Raw genomic sequence first — 22,500 nt, forward strand, 5'->3', positions numbered from 1 at the left:
TGCATGAAGCGACGGATGAAGCAGTGATGACAACCGGGCTGTGAGGAGAGGAGGGATGCAGCCAAGAAAGCAATCAGGGCTCGAGGCAAGGGATGCATCAAGGATAGCAATCATGTTGTGAGGCGAGATTCCAAAGGCTAAACGTGAGAGGCTGCAGGGTCGACTCAGAGAGGTCTATGCATGTGAGAGGCTGAAAGCAAGGTCGACTCGGAGCGGTCTATGCATCGGGCGCGCTTGGGGCGACTACCAGTGCCAACCCCTTATCCCGCGACGCGTCCGACAAAGAGAACGTTCCAAGGCGGCAGAGGAGGTTACCAGCCGAAGGATGCAGTAGCAATAACAGGTATAGTTCCGCGGCGGCCGAGAAGACTCACCGCATAGGAATCGGGATGCGAGGCGAGGGATGCGGCGGGAAGGCCCCGACGGCTAAACGGAAGAGGCTGCAGGGCCGCCTCGGAATGGTCCAAGCATCGGATGCGATTGGGACGACTACCAGTGCCAACCCCTTATCCCGCGATGCGTCCGATACACAGATAGTTCCAAGGCGGCCGAGGAGCCTCACCGCATATCAATCGGGGTGCGAGGCGAGGGATGGGGCGGGAAGGCCCCAACGGCTAGACGGAAGAGGCTTCAGGGCCACCTCGGAATGGTCCAAGCATCGGACGCGCTTGGGGCGACTGCCAGTGCCAACCCCTTATCCCGCGATGCGTCCGATACACAGATGGTTCCAAGGCGGCCGAGGAGCCTCACCGCATAGCAATCGGGGGTGCGAGGCGAGGGATGGGGCGGGAAGGCCCCAACGGCTAGACGGAAGAGGCTTCAGGGCCGCCTAGGAATGGTCCAAGCATCGGACACGCTTGGGGCGACTACCAGTGACAGCCCCCTATCCCGCGATGCGTCCGATACGAAGATGGTTCCAAGGCGGCCGAGGAGCCTCACCGCATAGCAATCGGGGTGCGAGGTGGGGGATGCGGCGAGATGGCCCCAACGGCTAGACGGAAGAGGCCACAGGGCCGCGTCGGAATAGTCCAAGCATCGGACGCGCTTGGGGCGACTACCAGTGACAACCCCTTATCCCGCGATGCGTCCGATACGAAGATAGTTCCAAGGCGGCCGAGGAGCCTCACCGCATAGCAATCGGGGTGCGAGGTGGGGGATGCGGCGAGATGGCCCCAACGGCTAGACGGAAGAGGCTGCAGGGCCGCCTCGGAATAGTCCAAGCATCGGACGCGCTTGGGGCCACTACCAGTGACAACCCCTTATCCCGCGATGCGTCCGATACGAAGATAGTTCCAAGGCGGCCGAAGAGCCTCACCGCATAGCAATCGGGGTGCGAGGTGGGGGATGCGGCGAGATGGCCCCAACGGCTAGACGGAAGAGGCCACAGGGCCGCCTCGGAATAGTCCAAGCATCGGACGCGCTTGGGGCGACTACCAGTGACAACCCCTTATCCCGCGATGCGTCCGATACGAAGATAGTTCCCAGGCGGCCGAGGAGCCTCACCGCATAGCAATCGGGGTGCGAGGCGAGGGATGCGGCGAGATGGCCCCAAAGGCTAGACGGAAGAGGCTGCAGGGCTGCCTCGGAATAGTCCAAGCATCGGACGCGCTTGGGGCGACTACCACTGCCAACCCCTTATCCCGCGATGCGTCCGATACACAGATAGTTCCGAGGCGGCCGAGGAGGTGGGGGATGCAGCGAGATGGCCCCAACGGCTAGACGGAAGAGGCTGCAGGGCCGCCTCGGAATAGTCCAAGCATCGGACGCGCTTGGGGCGACTACCAGTGACAACCCCTTATCCCGCGATGCGTCCGATACACAGATAGTTCCGAGGCGGCCAAGGAGCCTCACCGCATAGCAATCGTGGTGCGAGGTGGGGGATGCGGCGAGATGGCCCCAACGGCTAGACGGAAGAGGCTGCAGGGCCGCCTCGGAATGGTCCAAGCATCGGATGCGCTTGGGGCGACTACCACTGCCAACCCCTTATCCCGCGATGCGTCCGATACACAGATAGTTCCAAGGCGGCCGAGGAGCCTCACAGCATAGCAATCAGGGTGCGAGGCGAGGGATGCGGCGAGAAAGCCCCAACGGCTAGAGGGAAGAGGCTTCAGGTCCGCCTCGGAATGGTCCAAGCATCGGACGCGCTTGGGGCGACTACCAGTGACAACCCCTTATCCCGCGACGCGTCCGATACACAGATAGTTCCAAGGCGGCCGAGGAGCCTCACCGCATAGCAATCGGGGTGCGAGGCGAGGGATGCGGCGAGAAGGACCCAACGGCTACACGGAAGAGGCTTCGGGGCCGCCTCGGAATGGTCCAAGCATCGGACGCGCTTGGGGCGACTACCAGTGACAACCCCTTATCCCGCGACGCGTCCGATACACAGATAGTTCCAAGGCGGCCGAGGAGCCTCACCGCATAGCAATCGGGGTGCGAGGCGAGGGATGCGGCGAGAAGGACCCAACGGCTAGACGGAAGAGGCTTCGGGGCCGCCTCGGAATGGTCCAAGCATCGGACGCGCTTGGGGCGACTACCAGTGACAACCCCTTATCCCGCGACGCGTCCGATACACAGATAGTTCCAAGGCGGCCGAGGAGCCTCACCGCATAGCAATCGGGGTGCGAGGCGAGGGATGCGGCGAGAAGGACCCAACGGCTAGACGGAAGAGGCTTCGGGTCCGCCTCGGAATGGTCCAAGCATCGGACGCGCTTGGGGCGACTACCAGTGACAACCCCTTATCCCGCGACGCGTCCGATACACAGATAGTTCCAAGGCGGCCGAGGAGCCTCACCGCATAGCAATCGGGGTGCGAGGCGAGGGATGCGGCGAGAAGGACCCAACGGCTAGACGGAAGAGGCTTCGGGTCCGCCTCGGAATGGTCCAAGCATCGGACGCGCTTGGGGCGACTACCAGTGACAACCCCTTATCCCGCGACGCGTCCGATACACAGATAGTTCCAAGGCGGCCGAGGAGCCTCACCGCATAGCAATCGGGGTGCGAGGCGAGGGATGCGGCGAGAAGGACCCAACGGCTAGACGGAAGAGGCTTCGGGTCCGCCTCGGAATGGTCCAAGCATCGGACGCGCTTGGGGCGACTACCAGTGACAACCCCTTATCCCGCGACGCGTCCGATACACAGATAGTTCCGAGGCGGCCGAGGAGCCTCACCGCATAGCAATCGGGGTGCGAGGCGAAGGATGCGGCGAGAAGGACCCAACGGCTAGACGGAAGAGGCTTCGGGTCCGCCTCGGAATGGTCCAAGCATCGGACGCGCTTGGGGCGACTACCAGTGACAACCCCTTATCCCGCGACGCGTCCGATACACAGATAGTTCCAAGGCGGCCGAGGAGCCTCACCGCATAGCAATCGGGGTGCGAGGCGAGGGATGCGGCGAGAAGGACCCAACGGCTAGACGGAAGAGGCTTCAGGGCCGCCTCGGAATGGTCCAAGCATCGAACGCGCTTGGGGCGACTACCAGTGACAACCCCTTATCCCGCGACGCGTCCGATACACAGATAGTTCCGAGGCGGCCGAGGAGCCTCACCGCATAGCAATCGGGGTGCGAGGCGAGGGATGCGGCGAGAAGGACCCAACGGCTAGACGGAAGAGGCTTCAGGGCCGCCTCGGAATGGTCCAAGCATCGGACGCGCTTGGGGCGACTACCAGTGACAACCCCTTATCCCGCGACGCGTCCGATACACAGATAGTTCCGAGGCGGCCGAGGAGCCTCACCGCATAGCAATCGGGGTGCGAGGCGAGGGATGCGGCGAGAAGGACCCAACGGCTAGACGGAAGAGGCTTCAGGGCCGCCTCGGAATGGTCCAAGCATCGGACGCGCTTGGGGCGACTACCAATGACAACCCCTTATCCCGCGACGCGTCCGATACACAGATAGTTCCGAGGCGGCCGAGGAGCCTCACCGCATAGCAATCGGGGTGCGAGGCGAGGGATGCGGCGAGAAGGACCCAACGGCTAGACGGAAGAGGCTTCAGGGCCGCCTCGGAATGGTCCAAGCATCGGACGCGCTTGGGGCGACTACCAGTGACAACCCCTTATCCCGCGACGCGTCCGATACACAGATAGTTCCGAGGCGGCCGAGGAGCCTCACCGCATAGCAATCGGGGTGCGAGGCGAGGGATGCGGCGAGAAGGACCCAACGGCTAGACGGAAGAGGCTTCAGGGCCGCCTCGGAATGGTCCAAGCATCGGACGCGCTTGGGGCGACTACCGTTGCCAACCCCTTATCCCGCGATGCGTCTGATACACAGATAGTTCCGAGGCGGCCGAGGAGCCTCACCGCATAGCAATCGGGTTGCGAGGCAGATTATTGGGAAGGGAACCCCCTGGGATGCGGCTCAAGCAGTGCCCAAAGGGACTGGAATGCGGAATCACATCGAGAGACCCAAATGCTATACGAGGGCTCAAATCGAATTATCGATTTGGCCACGACATGGACGCATCGGAACGACTACCTTTGCCGAACCACTCGCAATTGCATCCATACCGAAACCAATAGACATTTCCGTTAGAGCCCTCGCATAGCATTCGGGAATCTCGCATGCCCCTCTAAATCGACCAATGCTGGCGCTCAATGAAAATCCGAGCGCTACCACCGTTCGAGCGCCAGCATTGGTCGAGTTAGAGGGGCACGGGGGAGAATGCTCCAGTCAACACCTCCCCTATATAAGTTATTTGTCCGATTCTCGCACAACCGTAGTCTGCCTCGTCGAATCAAACAACGGTCCCAGATTCCGACTTCCGTTCCGTAGAGACCCAAAAGCTAGATGGAGGCTCGCAAGAAAGAGAGTCGGCGCATAGCAATCGGGTTTCTCGAACGTTTAGGGACCGAGCTCACTTGCGGATAGGGCAAAATCCGCCAAGCAACCCAAAAGCTAGACGGGGGCTCGAATCGAATCGCCTAGGCGGCCACAACAACGACGTGTTGGATCGACTACCAGTGCCAAACCATTCAGCAAGACTAGTCTGTGTCGAGGCCGGATAGAGATTCTCAGAGAGCGCCCGCATAGCATTTAGGAGACCTGCCGCGTCCCTCACACTCGACAAATGGTGGTGCACGTTTATAAATCCGAGCGATCCCAACCCTTTCAAGCACCAACATCGGTCGAGATAGAGGGGCACGGAGGGGGCTGCGTGAGACAACACAGTCCCCTATATAAGTTATTTGTCCGATTCTCACACATCCGAAGAATGGTCATCAAATCGGACAACAGCCCAAACTTCCGACTTCCGTCCCAGAAAGCCCAAGAGCTATCTAAAACGTTCATGGCCGGAACTCGATCGCGGCTATACCAGTCCGCCAAGCAACCCAAAAGCTAGACTGGAGCTCTAGTCGAATCACCTCTGTGGCCATTGCAAGGACGTGTTGGAGCGACTACCATTGCCGAACCATTCCGCAGGTCGAGTCCATACCAAGGCCGCATAGAGATTCACGATGAGCTCCTGCATAGCAATCAGGAGACTTGCCGTGTCCATCACAATCGATAAATCCTGGTGCAAGATTTTTGCATCCGAGCGCTCCAACCAGTCGAGCACCAGCATCAATCGACATAAACGGGCACGGGGGGAGGATGCTCGAGAACACTACCTCCCCTATATAAGTTATTTGTCCGATTCTCAAGCAGCCGAAGTCTGGTCATCGAATCGGGTCAAAGACCACAACTTCCGACTTTACCCACAATGCAAGTCATCGAATCGAACATCGGCCCCCGAGTCGGACTCCATGCGTATGTCAGGTCATCGGACCCAAATTCCGCCTTCCTGCGCATGGCGGGCCATCAATATCAACTCGGTCATCGGACCCAAACTCCGCCTTTTTGCGTATGGCACGCCTTCAAATCGGTCATCGGACCCAAATTCCGCCTTCCTGTGCATGGCGGGCCATCAACATCAACTCGGTCATCGGACCCAAATTCCGCCTTTCTGCGCATGGCACGCCATCAACTCGGTCATCGGACCCAAATTCCGCCTTCCTGCGCATGGCAGGTCATCGGACACAAATTCAGACCTCGCCAATATGCCTACGTATCGAATCGGTCATCGGACCCAACTTCCGACTTCATCCATACTGTAGGGTCTTTGAGGTTGGCGCGGTGCGCTCAACCCAGGGAGTCGACCCATCGAAGCATACACCTCCCCTATATAAGCTATTTGTCCGATTCCCACACCTGTGTAGTTTGCACCTCTGACCAGGACATCGACCCCAACTTCCGAACTCGACTGCAACGACGGCACCAGCGCCTTGGTGCGCACCTTGCGACGCACAGTCCCAACATTCGCCTTCCTGCACATGGCAGGTCATCGGACCCAAATTCCGACCTCGCGAGTATGCCTACATATCGAATCGGTCATCGGACCCAACTTCCGACTTCATCCATACCGTAGGGTCTTTGAGGTTGGCGCGGTGCGCTCAACCCGGGGAGTCGACCCAACGAAGCATACACCTCCCCTATATAAGCTATTTGTCCGATTCCCACACCTGTGTAGTTTGCACCTCCGATCAAGACATCGACCCCAACTTCCGAACTCGCCTCCAACGACCGAACCAGCGCCTTGGTGCGCACCTTGCAACGCACAGTGCCAACATTCGCCTTCCTGCACGTGGCAGGTCATCGGACCCAAATTCCGACCTCGCGAGTATGCCTACATATCGAATCGGTCATCGGACCCAACTTCCGACTTCATCCATACCGTAGGGTCTTTGAGGTTGGCGCGGTGCGCTCAACCCGGGGAGTCGACCCAACGAAGCATACACCTCCCCTATATAAGCTATTTGTCCGATTCCCACACCTGTGTAGCTTGCACCTCCGATCAGGACATCGACCCCAACTTCCGAACTCGACTAAAAAGACCGCACCAGCGCCTTGGTGTGCACCTTGCAACGCACAGTGTCAACATTCGCCTTCCTGCACATGGCAGGTCATCGGACCCAAATTCCGACCTCATGAGCATACCTACTAATCGAATCGGTCATCGGACCCAACTTCCGACTTCATCCATACCGTAGGGTCTTTGAGGTTGGCGCGGTGCGCTCAACCTGGGGAGTCGACCCATCGAAGCATACACCTCCCCTATATAAGCTATTTGTCCGATTCCGACACCTGTGTAGTTTGCACCTCCGCTCAGGACATCGACCCCAACTTCCGAACTCGCCTGCAACGACCGAACCAGCGCCTTGGTGCGCACCAAAAGTGCGCACTTTTGGAGGGCACTTTTCTGCGCTCCAAAGGTGCGCACTTTTGGAGGGCACTTTTTGGAGGGCACTTTTCTGCGCTCCAAAGGTGCGCACTTTTGGAGGGCACTTTTTGGAGGGCACTTTTCTGCGCTCCAAAGGTGCGCACTTTTGGAGGGCACTTTTTGGAGGGCACTTTTCTGCGCTCCAAAGGTGCGCACTTTTGGAGGGCACTTTTTGGAGGGCACTTTTCTGCGCTCCAAAGGTGCGCACTTTTGGAGGGCACTTTTTGGAGGGCACTTTTCTGCGCTCCAAAGGTGCGCACTTTTGGAGGGCACTTTTTGGAGGGCACTTTTCTGCGCTCCAAAGGTGCGCACTTTTGGAGGGCACTTTTTGGAGGGCACTTTTCTGCGCTCCAAAGGTGCGCACTTTTGGAGGGCACTTTTTGGAGGGCACTTTTCTGCGCTCCAAAGGTGCGCACTTTTGGAGGGCACTTTTTGGAGGGCACTTTTCTGCGCTCCAAAGGTGCGCACTTTTGGAGGGCACTTTTGTGCACTCCAAAGGTGCGCACTTTTGGAGGGCACTTTTCCTGTGCTCCAAAGGTGCACACCTAGGTGAGCACCTTCGACCACACCTTGTAGCACACCAAACTCTGACTTTCGACTTCATCCGCAATGCAGGGTCTTTGAGGTTGGCGCAATGCGCACAACCAGGGGAGTCGACCCATCAAACCCAACACCTCCCCTATATAAGCTATTTGTCTGATTCTCATACATGCGTAGCCTGCAGGAGCAATTAGGACATCGACCCCAACTTTCGGCTTCTAAACGAAAACAAGGTCTTTGAGGTTGGTGTAATGCGAACAACTAGGGGAGTCAACCCATCAAACCCAACACCTCCCCTATATAAGCTATTTGTCTGATTCTCATACATGTGTAGTCTACAGGAGCAATTAGGACATCGACCCCAACTTTTGACTTCTTAACGAAAACAAGGTCTTTGAGGTTGACGTAATGCGCACAACCAGGGGAGTCGACCCATCAAACCCAACACCTCCCCTATATAAGCTATTTGTCCGATTCTCATACATGTGTAGCCTGCAGGAGCCATTAGGACATTGACCCCAACTTTTGACTTCTTAACGAAAACAAGGTCTTTGAGGTTGGCGTAATGCGCACAACCAAGGGAGTTGACCCATCAAACCCAACACCTCCCCTATATAAGCTATTTGTCTGATTCTCATACATGTGTAGCCTGCAACAACGATTAGGACATCCACCCCAACTTCTGAATTCGTCTGCGTTGACCGCACCAAAGGTGCACGCCTTGGTGCTCACCAAAATCCGACTTCCGACTTCTTCTGCTATGCGGGGTCTTTGAGGTTGGCGCAGTGCGCACAACCAGGGGAGTCAACCCACCGAATGCAACACCTCCCCTATATAAGCTATTTGTCTGATTCTCATACATGCGTAGACTGCAGCAATGATTAGGACATCCACCCCAACTTTTGACTTCTTAAACAAGACAGGGTCTTTGAAGTTGGTGCAGTGCACACAACCAGGGGAGTCGACCCATCAAACGCAACACCTCCCCTATATAAAGCTATTTGTCCGATTCTCATACGTGTAGTCTGCAGCAGCGATTAGGACATCGACCCCAACTTCCGAATTCGTTTGCATTGACCGCACCAAAGGTGCACGCCTTGGTGTGCACCCTGGAGTGCACTTTGGTGCTCACCTCGGTGCACACTTTGGTGTGCACCTCGGTGTGCACCAAAGGTGCGCACCTTGGAGCGCACCAAAGGTGTACACTTTGGAGCGCACCACATAGGGTCTTTGAGAGGTTGGCGCAGTGCGCACACCAAGGTGGGTGTTGAGGTGCGTGCCGAGGTGGGTGGGTGCTAGGGTGCGCTCCATGGTGGGTGCCAGGGTGGGTGCGTGCTAGGGTGGATTCCAAAGAGGGTCATAGGGTGGGTGCCAAGGTGGGTTGGTGATATAGTGGGTTCAAAGGTGGGTACTAGGGTGGGTTCCAAGGTGGGTCACAAGTTGGGTGCCAGGATGCGTGGGTGTTAGGTTGGGTGCCAAGGTGGGCTCCTGCGTGGGTGGGTGCTAGGGTGGGTTTCAAGGTGGACGCGAGGGCGGGTGCCAAGGTGGGTAACAAGTTGGGTGTTAGGATGGGTGAGTGCTAGAGTGGGTGCCAAGGTGGGTGGGTGCTAAGGTGGATGCCAAGGTGGTTCACAGGGTGGGTGGGTTCTAGGGTGAGTTCCAAGGTGGGTCACAGGTTCAGTGCTAGGGTGGGTGTCAAGGCGGGTGTCGAGGTGCCTGGGTGCTAGGGTGTGGATGCCAATGTGGGTCATAGGGTGGGTACTAGGGTGGGCTGCAATGTGGGTGCCAAGGTGGGTAACATGCTCGGTGGGTTCTAAATTGGGTGCCAGGGTGGGTGTGCACCCACCTTGCCCGAGGTGGGTGCCAAGGTGCCAGTGTGGGTGGGTGCTAAGGTGGATGCCAAGGTGGGTGAGAAGGTGGGTGATAGGTTGAGTGGTAGGATGGGTGGGTGCCAAGATGGGTCACAGGGTGGGTGCAAGGGTGGGTAGGTGCTAGGGTTGGTGTCAGGGTGGGTGGGTGCTAGGTTGGGTTCCAAGGTGGGTGCGAGGGTGAGTGTCAAGGTGGGTCACAGGTTAGGTGCTAGGATGGGTGAGTGCTAGGGTGCAAAGGTGCCAGGGTGGGTGCTAGGATGGGTCGATGCTAGGGTGAGTGGCAAGGTGGGTCCACAAGTGTCAAGGTGGGTGCCGAGGTGGGTGCCAAGTCGGCGACTGCTATGGTGGATGCCAAGGTGGGTCACGGGGTGGGTGCCAAGTTGCTAGGTTGGGTTCCAAGGTGGGTGCCAACGTGGGTGCTAGGGTGCGTGGGTTAAAGGGTGTGTCACAACGTGGGTGCCAGGATGGGTGCGCACCCACACTGGCCAAGACGGGTGCGGGTGCAAGGTTGGGTTCCAAGCCCGGTCACAGGCTGGGTGCTAGGATGGGTGGGTGCCAAGGTGGGCACCAGGGTGGGTGCACCCACCCTGGCCAAGGTGGGTCACGGGGTGGGTCCTAGGGTGGGTAACGGGGTGGGTACTAAGGTGCGTGCCAAGGTGGGTCATAGGGTGGGTGCCAAGGTGGGCACCAGGGTGGGTGTGCACCAACCCTAGCCAGGGTAGGTCACGGGGTGGTTGTCGGGGTGGGCGTCAAGGAGCCAAGGTGGGTGGCAAGTAGCCAAGTTGCGTGCCAAGGTGGGTGTCGGGGTGGGTGCCAAGGATCCAAGGTGGGTGCCAAGGAACCAAGGTGGGTGTCTGGGTGGGTGCCGAGGTGGGAGCCAGGGTGGGTCCCAAGGTGAGTGCAAAGGTGGGTGCCAGGGTCAAGGTGAGTGCCAATGTGGGTTCCAAGGTGCCAGGGTCAGGGTGAGTGCCAATGTGGGTTCAAAGGTGCTAAGTTGGGTGCGAGGTTGGGTGCGAGGGTGGGTGGGTGCCAAGGTGTGCTAGGTGGAAGCCCGGGTGGGTCGGCATCCCATGGGTGTCGAGTTGGGTGCCTGATGGGTGCTTCTTGTCAAGTTTTAGTCGTCGGGACTCATTTCGAGCCTTAGAGGTCGTTTCTTGTCCGGTTGCCCTGTCTTCGACCTGGGAACCCAATTTTGGTCCTCGGGTCCCATTTTTTTTTGTCTCGCATCCCACTTTTGGCCTGTGGCCTTTTCGGGGTCGATTCTCGTTTTGGGCATCAGAGCATGTTTCTTCTCCTAAAACCCAATATTTGTTTATTAAGTCTCGGAACACATTTTTGTTCTCGTGGACCCATCATGGGTCTTGGAACGCATTTGTGGTCCTTGGGTCCCATTTTGCATCCCGAAACTTGTGTTTTGGTGCTTGATCCCTATTTTGGGTGCCCACCTTGCACCAAGTGCGCACCCGGGGCAAACCGAGCGCCTTGGTGCACCGGGGCAAGATCGAGCGTGCACCCGAGGCGCCCCGAACATGCACCAAGGTGCACTCGGCCCACATGTGAGCGCAGGTCGTTGCGCCCGAGGTGGTGTGTGGGCACCGCGTTGCAGACGGGACACTGCACGCACACGACGCCCCCTCCAGGTGCACGCACGTAGGCCGGGCCGGGTGCACACCCGACGCCCTAGCAAGGTGCGCGCACCCGGGCAGGGCTCACACTTGGCGAACGGGGCGCACTTCGCGAGGGAGGGTGTGCACCTCGACGGGGGTGGGTGGCCGGGGTGGATTCGCACGTGGGTCGCGGTTTGCTAAGTACACACTGCGACAAGCTCATAACGGGTGCGATCATACCAGCGTTAGTGCACCGGATCCCATCAGAACTCCGCAGTTAAGCGCGCTTGGGCCGGAGTAGTACTGGGATGGGTGACCTCCCGGGAAGTCCCGGTGTTGCACCCTTTTTTAGTTTTTCGCCGGGCGTCGCAATGCTATTTGAATAAACCTTTTGCCCGTTTGCGTTCTCGTCGGGGCCGGGTCGGGCCGGGGTGCGCTGCCCGCACTACCGCGCGCGCGGGGGCGACACCGAGCGCGCACCCGAGGCACCCCGAGCACACAGGCCACGGTGCAACCCGGGCGTTGTGCGCGCACCCCGGTGCGCCCGAGGTGCTGCGCGCGCACCCAGGTGAAATCGGTGTGCACCTCGGCCAGTGCGCGCTCGGTCGAGTCGCGCACGTTGGCCAAGGTGCACGGTGATGTTTCTTACTCTAAGGTTCCGCACCAGACGCCCGGGACAGGTGAGCGAAGCTGGGCGGGGCCGGGTGCGCGGCCGGGGCAGGTGCACGCAGCTGGAGAGAGCTTTGGAGCACACTTCGGAGCGCACCAATGATGCGCTCCATTCAAAAGTTTCCTGAAAAGGCAAAAAAAGTTGAGATTATAGAATTTCCCACTTGAGAGATTGTAAAAAAAAAAAATTTAAAATGAAGGAAACGCGGGTGCCAAGGTGTGCGCAGCCCAGCCAAGGTGTGCGCACCAAGGCGCCCACCCTGGCGAAGGTGCACGCAAGGTGCGCACCCGAGGCAAACCGGACAATTAACCCAACTTTCGACTTCGCGCGCACCTTGGAGCGCACTTCGGAGCGCTCCTTGGTGCGCACCAATCTTGGGCACCTCGGAGTGCACCATGGCGCCCACCAAGGTGCGCACCCGGGGCAAACCGAGCTCCGACTTCGTGCGCACCTTGGAGCGCACGAAAGGTGCGCACCATGGCGCCCACCAAGGTGCGCAGCCCAGCCAAGGCGTGCGCATCAAGGTGCGCACCCTGGCGAAGGTGCGCACCCGGGGCAAACCGAGCTCCGACTTCGTGCGCACCTTGGAGCGCACAAAAGGTGCGCAACCCAGCCAAGGTGTGCGCACCCCGGTCAAACCGAGCTCCGAATCGTGCGCACCAGAGGTGCACGCCATCGTGCGCACCTTGGAGCACACTTCGGAGCCCTCCTTGGTGCGCGCCGATGTTGCGCACCTCGGAGCGCACCCGGGGAAAACAATGCAATTAACCCGACTTTCGACTTCGTGGGCACCTCGGAGCGCTCTCGGGTTCGCACCTCGGAGCACACCGAGGTGCGCACCTTTGATGCGCTGCCTTCACCAATTTCCAGAAAAGGCAAGAAAACATTGAGAAGGTGTGCGCACCGAGGTGCCCACCCTGGCGAAGGTGCACGCGAGGTGCGCACCCGGGGCAAACCGGGCTCCGACTTCGTGCACGCCGCACCTTGGAGCACACTTCGGAGCGCTCCTTGGTGCGCACCAGGGCGCGCAACCCAGCCGAGGTGCCCACCCCGGCGAAGGTGCACGCGAGGTGCGCACCCGGGGCAAACCGGGCTCCGACTTCGTGCACGCCATGGTGCCCACCGCGGCGAAGGTGCACGCGAGGTGCGCACCCGGGGCAAACCGGGCTCCGACTTCGTGCACGCCGCACCTTGGAGCACACTTCGGAGCGCTCCTTGGTGCGCACCATGGTGCCCACCAGGGCGCGCAACCCCGCCGAAGGTGCACGCGAGGTGCGCACCCGGGGCAAACCGGGCTCCGACTTCGTGCACGCCGCACCTTGGAGCACACTTCGGAGCGCTCCTTGGTGCGCACCATGGTGCCCACCAGGGCGCGCAACCCCGCCGAAGGTGCACGCGAGGTGCGCACCCGGGGCAAACCGGGCTCCGACTTCGTGCACGCCATGGTGCGCACCGCGGCGAAGGTGCGCACCCGGGGCAAACCGGGCTCCGACTTCGTGCACGCCGCACCTTGGAGCACACTTCGGAGCGCTCCTTGGTGCGCACCAGGGCGCGCAACCCAGCCGAGGTGCCCACCCCGGCGAAGGTGCACGCGAGGTGCGTACCCGGGGCAAACCGGGCTCCGACTTCGTGCACGCCGCACCTTGGAGCACACTTCGGAGCGCTCCTTGGTGCGCACCATGGTGCCCACCAGGCCGCGCAACCCAGCCAAGGTGTGCGCACCAAGGTGCACGCGAGGTGCGCACCCGGGGCAAACCGGGGTCCGACTTCGTGCACGCCGCACCTTGGAGCACACATCGGGGCGCTCCCGGGTTCGCACCGGCGTTGCGCACCGTGGTGGGCACCTCGGAGCACACCAAGGTGGGCAGCGAGGTGCGCACCTTTGATGCGATGCCTTCACTAATTTCCATAAAAGGCAAAAAAAAAACGAGATTTTAAAATTTCCGTTTTGAAAGATAGTGAGAAAAAGGGAATGCTGGTGCCATCTTGAGCCCGCCCTGGTGCGCAGCCCAGCCAAGGTGTGCGCACCAAGGTGCCCACCCTGGCGAAGGTGCGCGCCCGGGCAATTAATCCAACTTCCAACTTCGCGCGCGCCAGGGTGGGAGCGCACCCAACAACCGGGCCTGGGAAGAGCCAATGCGAGAAACCCCACCAAACGCTCTGACAAAAAAAGAGGGGGCGCTCCAGTAACCCCGCTTCGGAGCGCACCCTGGGCAAACCCAGCCAAGGTGCCCACCCCGGCCAAGGTGCAGGCGAGGTGCGCACCCGGGGCAAACCGGGCTCCGACAACGTGCACGCCGCACCTTGGAGCACACTTCGTAGCGCTCCCGGGTGCGCACCTCAGAGCACACCAAGGTGGGCAGCGAGGTGCGCACCTTTGATGCGCTGCCTTCACTAATTTCCAGAAAAGGCAAAAAAAAAAGGAGATTTTAAAATTTCCGTTTTGAAAGATAGTGAAAAAAACGGAACGCGCGTGCCATCTTGAGCCCGCCCTGGTGCGCAGCCCAGGTAAGGTGCCCACCCTGGCAAAGGTGCGCACCCGGGCAATTAACCCTACTTCCGACTTCGTGCGCGCCAGGGTGGCAACCGGGCCTCGGAAGAGCCAATGCGAGAAACCCCACCAAACGCTCCGACAAAAAAAGAGGCGGCGCTCCAATAACCCCGCTTCGGAGCGCAGCCGGGGCAAACCCAGCCAAGGTGCCCACCCCGACGAAGGTGCACGCGAGGTGCGCACCCGGGGCAAACCGGGCTCCGACAACGTGCACGCAGCACCTTGGAGCACACTTCGAAGCACTCCCGGGTGCCCACCGGCGTTGCGCACCGTGGTGGGCAGCGAGGTGCGCACCTTTGATGCGCTGCCTTCACTAATTTCCAGAAAAAGGCAAAAAAAAATGAGATTTTAAAATTTCCGTTTTGAAAGATAGTGAAAAAAAAGGAACGCGGGTGCCATCTTGAGCCCGCCCTGGTGCGCAGCCCAGGCAAGGCATGCGCACCAAGGTGCCCACCCGAGGTGCACACCCGGGGCAAACCGGGCTCCGACTTCGTGCAGGCCGCACCTTGGAGCACACTTCGGAGCGCTCCTTGGTGCGCACCATGGTGCCCACCAGGGCGCGCAACCCAGCCAAGGTCTGCACACCAAGGTGCCCACCCCGGCGAAGGTGCACGCGAGGTGCGCACCCGGGGCAAACCGGGCTCCGACTTCGTGCACGCCATGGTGCCCACCGCGGCGAAGGTGCACGCGAGGTGCGCACCCGGGGCAAACCGGGCTCCGACTTCGTGCACGCCGCACCTTGGAGCACACTTCGGAGCGCTCCTTGGTGCGCACCATGGTGCCCACCAGGGCGCGCAACCCAGCCAAGGTGTGCGCACCAAGGTGCACGCGAGGTGCGCACCCGGGGCAAACCGGGGTCCGACTTCGTGCACGCCGCACCTTGGAGCACACATCGGAGCGCTCCCAGGTTCGCACCAGCGTTGCGCACCTTTGATGCGCTGCCTTCACTAATTTCAAGAAAAGGCAAAAAAAAACGAGATTTTAAAATTTCCGTTCTGAAAGATAGTGAAAAAAACGGAACGCGGGTGCCATCTTGAGCCCTTCCTGGTGCGCAGCCCAGGCAAGTTGTGCGCACCAAGGTGCCCACCCTGGCGGAGGTGCGCGCCCGGGGCAATCCGGGCTCCGACTTCGTGCACTGCATGGTGCCCACCAAGGCGCGCAACCCAGCCAAGGTGCCCACCGCAGCGAAGGTGCACGCGAGGTGCGCACCCGAGGTGCACACCCGGGGCAAACCGGGCTCCGACTTCGTGCACGCCGCACCTTGGAGCACACTTCAGAGCGCTCCTTGGTGCGCACCAGGGCGCGCAACCCAGCCGAGGTGCCCACCCCGGCGAAGGTGCACGCGAGGTGCGCACCCGGGGCAAACCGGGCTCCGACTTCGTGCACGCCATGGTGCCCACCGCGGCGAAGGTGCGCACCCGGGGCAAACCGGGCTCCGACTTCGTGCACGCCGCACCTTGGAGCACACTTCGGAGCGCTCCTTGGTGCGCACCATGGTGCCCACCAGGCCGCGCAACCCAGCCAAGGTGTGCGCACCAAGGTGCACGCGAGGTGCGCACCCGGGGCAAACCGGGGTCCGACTTCGTGCACGCCGCACCTTGGAGCACACATCGGGGCGCTCCCGGGTTCGCACCGGCGTTGCGCACCGTGGTGGGCACCTCGGAGCACACCAAGGTGGGCAGCGAGGTGCGCACCTTTGATGCGATGCCTTCACTAATTTCCATAAAAGGCAAAAAAAAAACGAGATTTTAAAATTTCCGTTTTGAAAGATAGTGAGAAAAAGGGAATGCTGGTGCCATCTTGAGCCCGCCCTGGTGCGCAGCCCAGCCAAGGTTTGCGCACCAAGGTGCCCACCCTGGCGAAGGTGCGCGCCCGGGCAATTAACCCAACTTCCAACTTCGCGCGCGCCAGGGTGGGAGCGCACCCAACAACCGGGCCTGGGAAGAGCCAATGCGAGAAACCCCACCAAACTCTCTGACAAAAAAAGAGGGGGCGCTCCAGTAACCCCGCTTCGGAGCGCACCCTGGGCAAACCCAGCCAAGGTGCCCACCCCGGCCAAGGTGCAGGCGAGGTGCGCACCCGGGGCAAACCGGGCTCCGACAACGTGCACGCCGCACCTTGGAGCACACTTCGTAGCGCTCCCGGGTGCGCACCTCAGAGCACACCAAGGTGGGCAGCGAGGTGCGCACCTTTGATGCGCTGCCTTCACTAATTTCCAGAAAAGGCAAAAAAAAAAGGAGATTTTAAAATTTCCGTTTTGAAAGATAGTGAAAAAAACGGAACGCGCGTGCCATCTTGAGCCCGCCCTGGTGCGCAGCCCAGGTAAGGTGCCACCCTGGCAAAGGTGCGCACCCGGGCAATTAACCCTACTTCCGACTTCGTGCGCGCCAGGGTGGCAACCGGGCCTCGGAAGAGCCAATGCGAGAAACCCCACCAAACGCTCCGACAAAAAAAGAGGCGGCGCTCCAATAACCCCGCTTCGGAGCGCAGCCGGGGCAAACCAAGCCAAGGTGCCCACCCCGACGAAGGTGCACGCGAGGTGCGCACCCGGGGCAAACCGGGCTCCGACAACGTGCACGCAGCACCTTGGAGCACACTTCGAAGCACTCCCGGGTGCCCACCGGCGTTGCGCACCGTGGTGGGCAGCGAGGTGCGCACCTTTGATGCGCTGCCTTCACTAATTTCCAGAAAAAGGCAAAAAAAAATGAGATTTTAAAATTTCCGTTTTGAAAGATAGTGAAAAAAAAGGAACGCGGGTGCCATCTTGAGCCCGCCCTGGTGCGCAGCCCAGGCAAGGCATGCGCACCAAGGTGCCCACCCGAGGTGCACACCCGGGGCAAACCGGGCTCCGACTTCGTGCAGGCCGCACCTTGGAGCACACTTCGGAGCGCTCCTTGGTGCGCACCATGGTGCCCACCAGGGCGCACCCGAGGCAAACCGGGCTCCGACTTCGTGCACGCCGCACCTTGGAGCACACATCGGAGCGCTCCCAGGTTCGCACCAGCGTTGCGCACCTTTGATGCGCTGCCTTCACTAATTTCCAGAAAAGGCAAAAAAAAACGATATTTTAAAATTTCCGTTCTGAAAGATAGTGAAAAAAACGGAACGCGGGTGCCATCTTGAGCCCTTCCTGATGCGCAGCCCAGGCAAGTTGTGCGCACCAAGGTGCCCACCCTGGCGGAGGTGCGCGCCCGGGGCAAACCGGGCTCCGACTTCGTGCACTGCATGGTGCCCACCAAGGCGCGCAACCCAGCCAAGGTGCCCACCGCAGCGAAGGTGCACGCGAGGTGCGCACCCGAGGTGCACACCCGGGGCAAACCGGGCTCCGACTTCGTGCACGCCGCACCTTGGAGCACACTTCAGAGCGCTCCTTGGTACGCACCAGGGCGCGCAACCCAGCCAAGGTGCTCACCCCGGCGAAGGTGCACGCGAGGTGCGCACCCGGGGCAAACCGGGCTCGGACTTCGTGCACGCCGCACCTTGGAGCACACATCGGAGCGCTCCCGGGTTCGCACCAGCATTGCGCACCTTTGATGCGCTGCCTTCACTAATTTCCAGAAAAGGCAAAAAAAAGAAAAAAATGAGATTTTAAAATTTCCGTTTTGAAAGATAGTGAAAAAAACGGAACGCGGGTGCCATCTTGAGCCCGCCCTGGTGTGCAGCCCAGGCAAGTTGTGCGCACCAAGGCACCCACCCTGGCCAAGGTGGGTCACGGGGTGGGTCCTAGGGTGGGTAACGGGGTGGGTACTAAGGTGCGTGCCAAGGTGGGTCATAGGGTGGGTGCCAAGGTGGGCACCAGGGTGGGTGTGCACCAACCCTAGCCAGGGTAGGTCACGGGGTGGTTGTCGGGGTGGGCGTCAAGGAGCCAAGGTGGGTGGCAAGTAGCCAAGTTGCGTGCCAAGGTGGGTGTCGGGGTGGGTGCCAAGGATCCAAGGTGGGTGCCAAGGAACCAAGGTGGGTGTCTGGGTGGGTGCCGAGGTGGGAGCCAGGGTGGGTCCCAAGGTGAGTGCAAAGGTGGGTGCCAGGGTCAAGGTGAGTGCCAATGTGGGTTCCAAGGTGCCAGGGTCAGGGTGAGTGCCAATGTGGGTTCAAAGGTGCTAAGTTGGGTGCGAGGTTGGGTGCGAGGGTGGGTGGGTGCCAAGGTGTGCTAGGTGGAAGCCCGGGTGGGTCGGCATCCCATGGGTGTCGAGTTGGGTGCCTGATGGGTGCTTCTTGTCAAGTTTTAGTCGTCGGGACTCATTTCGAGCCTTAGAGGTCGTTTCTTGTCCGGTTGCCCTGTCTTCGACCTGGGAACCCAATTTTGGTCCTCGGGTCCCATTTTTTTTTGTCTCGCATCCCACTTTTGGCCTGTGGCCTTTTCGGGGTCGATTCTCGTTTTGGGCATCAGAGCATGTTTCTTCTCCTAAAACCCAATATTTGTTTATTAAGTCTCGGAACACATTTTTGTTCTCGTGGACCCATCATGGGTCTTGGAACGCATTTGTGGTCCTTGGGTCCCATTTTGCATCCCGAAACTTGTGTTTTGGTGCTTGATCCCTATTTTGGGTGCCCACCTTGCACCAAGTGCGCACCCGGGGCAAACCGAGCGCCTTGGTGCACCGGGGCAAGATCGAGCGTGCACCCGAGGCGCCCCGAACATGCACCAAGGTGCACTCGGCCCACATGTGAGCGCAGGTCGTTGCGCCCGAGGTGGTGTGTGGGCACCGCGTTGCAGACGGGACACTGCACGCACACGACGCCCCCTACAGGTGCACGCACGTAGGCCGGGCCGGGTGCACACCCGACGCCCTAGCAAGGTGCGCGCACCCGGGCAGGGCTCACACTTGGCGAACGGGGCGCACTTCGCGAGGGAGGGTGTGCACCTCGACGGGGGTGGGTGGCCGGGGTGGATTCGCACGTGGGTCGCGGTTTGCTAAGTACACACTGCGACAAGCTCATAACGGGTGCGATCATACCAGCGTTAGTGCACCGGATCCCATCAGAACTCCGCAGTTAAGCGCGCTTGGGCCGGAGTAGTACTGGGATGGGTGACCTCCCGGGAAGTCCCGGTGTTGCACCCTTTTTTAGTTTTTCGCCGGGCATCGCAATGCTATTTGAATAAACCTTTTGCCCGTTTGCGTTCTCGTCGGGGCCGGGCCGGGCCGGGGTGCGCTGCCCGCACTACCGCGCGCGCGGGGGCGACACCGAGCGCGCACCCGAGGCGCCCCGAGCACACAGGCCACGGTGCAACCCGGGCGTTGTGCGCGCACCCCGGTGCGCCCGAGGTGCTGCGCGCGCACCCAGGTGAAATCGGTGTGCACCTCGGCCAGTGCGCGCTCGGTCGAGTCGCGCACGTTGGCCAAGGTGCACGGTGATGTTTCTTACTCTAAGGTTCCGCACCAGACGCCCGGGACAGGTGAGCGAAGCTGGGCGGGGCCGGGTGCGCGGCCGGGGCAGGTGCACGCAGCTGGAGAGAGCTTTGGAGCACACTTCGGAGCGCACCAATGATGCGCTCCATTCAAAAGTTTCCTGAAAAGGCAAAAAAAGTTGAGATTATAGAATTTCCCACTTGAGAGATTGTAAAAAAAAAAAATTTAAAATGAAGGAAACGCGGGTGCCAAGGTGTGCGCAGCCCAGCCAAGGTGTGCGCACCAAGGCGCCCACCCTGGCGAAGGTGCACGCAAGGTGCGCACCCGAGGCAAACCGGACAATTAACCCAACTTTCGACTTCGCGCGCACCTTGGAGCGCACTTCGGAGCGCTCCTTGGTGCGCACCAATCTTGGGCACCTCGGAGTGCACCATGGCGCCCACCAAGGTGCGCACCCGGGGCAAACCGAGCTCCGACTTCGTGCGCACCTTGGAGCGCACGAAAGGTGCGCACCATGGCGCCCACCAAGGTGCGCAGCCCAGCCAAGGCGTGCGCATCAAGGTGCGCACCCTGGCGAAGGTGCGCACCCGGGGCAAACCGAGCTCCGACTTCGTGCGCACCTTGGAGCGCACAAAAGGTGCGCAACCCAGCCAAGGTGTGCGCACCCCGGTCAAACCGAGCTCCGAATCGTGCGCACCAGAGGTGCACGCCATCGTGCGCACCTTGGAGCACACTTCGGAGCCCTCCTTGGTGCGCGCCGATGTTGCGCACCTCGGAGCGCACCCGGGGAAAACAATGCAATTAACCCGACTTTCGACTTCGTGGGCACCTCGGAGCGCTCTCGGGTTCGCACCTCGGAGCACACCGAGGTGCGCACCTTTGATGCGCTGCCTTCACCAATTTCCAGAAAAGGCAAGAAAACATTGAGAAGGTGTGCGCACCGAGGTGCCCACCCTGGCGAAGGTGCACGCGAGGTGCGCACCCGGGGCAAACCGGGCTCCGACTTCGTGCACGCCGCACCTTGGAGCACACTTCGGAGCGCTCCTTGGTGCGCACCAGGGCGCGCAACCCAGCCGAGGTGCCCACCCCGGCGAAGGTGCACGCGAGGTGCGCACCCGGGGCAAACCGGGCTCCGACTTCGTGCACGCCATGGTGCCCACCGCGGCGAAGGTGCACGCGAGGTGCGCACCCGGGGCAAACCGGGCTCCGACTTCGTGCACGCCGCACCTTGGAGCACACTTCGGAGCGCTCCTTGGTGCGCACCATGGTGCCCACCAGGGCGCGCAACCCCGCCGAAGGTGCACGCGAGGTGCGCACCCGGGGCAAACCGGGCTCCGACTTCGTGCACGCCGCACCTTGGAGCACACTTCGGAGCGCTCCTTGGTGCGCACCATGGTGCCCACCAGGGCGCGCAACCCCGCCGAAGGTGCACGCGAGGTGCGCACCCGGGGCAAACCGGGCTCCGACTTCGTGCACGCCGCACCTTGGAGCACACTTCGGAGCGCTCCTTGGTGCGCACCAGGGCGCGCAACCCAGCCGAGGTGCCCACCCCGGCGAAGGTGCACGCGAGGTGCGTACCCGGGGCAAACCGGGCTCCGACTTCGTGCACGCCGCACCTTGGAGCACACTTCGGAGCGCTCCTTGGTGCGCACCATGGTGCCCACCAGGCCGCGCAACCCAGCCAAGGTGTGCGCACCAAGGTGCACGCGAGGTGCGCACCCGGGGCAAACCGGGGTCCGACTTCGTGCACGCCGCACCTTGGAGCACACATCGGGGCGCTCCCGGGTTCGCACCGGCGTTGCGCACCGTGGTGGGCACCTCGGAGCACACCAAGGTGGGCAGCGAGGTGCGCACCTTTGATGCGATGCCTTCACTAATTTCCATAAAAGGCAAAAAAAAAACGAGATTTTAAAATTTCCGTTTTGAAAGATAGTGAGAAAAAGGGAATGCTGGTGCCATCTTGAGCCCGCCCTGGTGCGCAGCCCAGCCAAGGTGTGCGCACCAAGGTGCCCACCCTGGCGAAGGTGCGCGCCCGGGCAATTAACCCAACTTCCAACTTCGCGCGCGCCAGGGTGGGAGCGCACCCAACAACCGGGCCTGGGAAGAGCCAATGCGAGAAACCCCACCAAACGCTCTGACAAAAAAAGAGGGGGCGCTCCAGTAACCCCGCTTCGGAGCGCACCCTGGGCAAACCCAGCCAAGGTGCCCACCCCGGCCAAGGTGCAGGCGAGGTGCGCACCCGGGGCAAACCGGGCTCCGACAACGTGCACGCCGCACCTTGGAGCACACTTCGTAGCGCTCCCGGGTGCGCACCTCAGAGCACACCAAGGTGGGCAGCGAGGTGCGCACCTTTGATGCGCTGCCTTCACTAATTTCCAGAAAAGGCAAAAAAAAAAGGAGATTTTAAAATTTCCGTTTTGAAAGATAGTGAAAAAAACGGAACGCGCGTGCCATCTTGAGCCCGCCCTGGTGCGCAGCCCAGGTAAGGTGCCCACCCTGGCAAAGGTGCGCACCCGGGCAATTAACCCTACTTCCGACTTCGTGCGCGCCAGGGTGGCAACCGGGCCTCGGAAGAGCCAATGCGAGAAACCCCACCAAACGCTCCGACAAAAAAAGAGGCGGCGCTCCAATAACCCCGCTTCGGAGCGCAGCCGGGGCAAA

The 22,500-nt window shown here is 60.8% G+C and overlaps 2 non-coding genes across 2 annotated transcripts; both read left to right on the plus strand.

Annotated features, from left to right (window-relative positions):
- Window positions 1-11,496: 11,496 nt before the first annotated feature.
- On the plus strand, window positions 11,497-11,615 carry LOC131871757 (5S ribosomal RNA). The gene has a single exon (XR_009369963.1). It is a non-coding gene; the product is annotated as a 5S ribosomal RNA (ribosomal RNA).
- A 7,817-nt stretch (window positions 11,616-19,432) lies between these two features.
- LOC131871761 (5S ribosomal RNA) lies at window positions 19,433-19,551 on the plus strand. Its single transcript, XR_009369967.1, has one exon. It is a non-coding gene; the product is annotated as a 5S ribosomal RNA (ribosomal RNA).
- The last annotated feature ends 2,949 nt before the right edge of the window (window positions 19,552-22,500 follow it).

Source organism: Cryptomeria japonica, unplaced genomic scaffold (assembly GCF_030272615.1).
Source record: "Cryptomeria japonica unplaced genomic scaffold, Sugi_1.0 HiC_scaffold_453, whole genome shotgun sequence".
NCBI lineage: Eukaryota > Viridiplantae > Streptophyta > Pinopsida > Cupressales > Cupressaceae > Cryptomeria > Cryptomeria japonica.